This window comes from Myotis lucifugus, unplaced genomic scaffold (assembly GCF_000147115.1).
Source record: "Myotis lucifugus unplaced genomic scaffold, Myoluc2.0 scaffold_29, whole genome shotgun sequence".
Lineage (NCBI taxonomy): Eukaryota > Metazoa > Chordata > Mammalia > Chiroptera > Vespertilionidae > Myotis > Myotis lucifugus.
Genome location: NW_005871077.1, coordinates 3,038,821 through 3,039,361, shown reverse-complemented (window position 1 = coordinate 3,039,361; position 541 = coordinate 3,038,821). Strand labels below are relative to the sequence as shown.

Genomic DNA, 541 nt, shown 5'->3' with positions numbered 1-541 from the left:
AAAGTATATATATATATATATATATATATATATATATATATACTATTTTAATATTTTCTATGCTAAATAAATTCTATCCCAACTAGATGCTAATATGGAAGGAGTTCAAATTGTCTTAGAGTACTTAATAACTTGAACTTTAACCTGACAGGAAGCAAAAATGCTGAAAAAGCGATACCCCTTTTATATAATCCAAAGGATTCGCCTTCATATTTTAGTATCATTACATATGGTATTTGTGTACCTGAGTTCTGAGAGCCAAGGAAGAAAAGATTGCTTTTTGGTGCAAACGTCTTTAACATGAGTTTGAAGAAAAATAGCAATCAAGATAAGCTCTTTATTTTGATGTAGTCCCATTTGTTTATTTTCTCCTTAATTTCCATTATCCTAGGAGATGTATCTGTAAGCATATTGTTATGAGAAAAGTCTGAGATTTTTCTGCCAGTGGTTTCTTCTAGGATTCTTATGGTTTCATGTCTTACATTTAAGTCTTTTATCCATTTTGAGTTTATTTTAGTGTATAGTGTAATTTGGTGATCTA

General features: G+C 29.0%; 1 pseudogene; it reads left to right on the top strand.

The window, feature by feature from the left end:
• The window catches only part of LOC102425526, a 6,426-nt pseudogene extending 6,122 nt beyond the window's left edge, over positions 1-304 (top strand).
• The last annotated feature ends 237 nt before the right edge of the window (positions 305-541 follow it).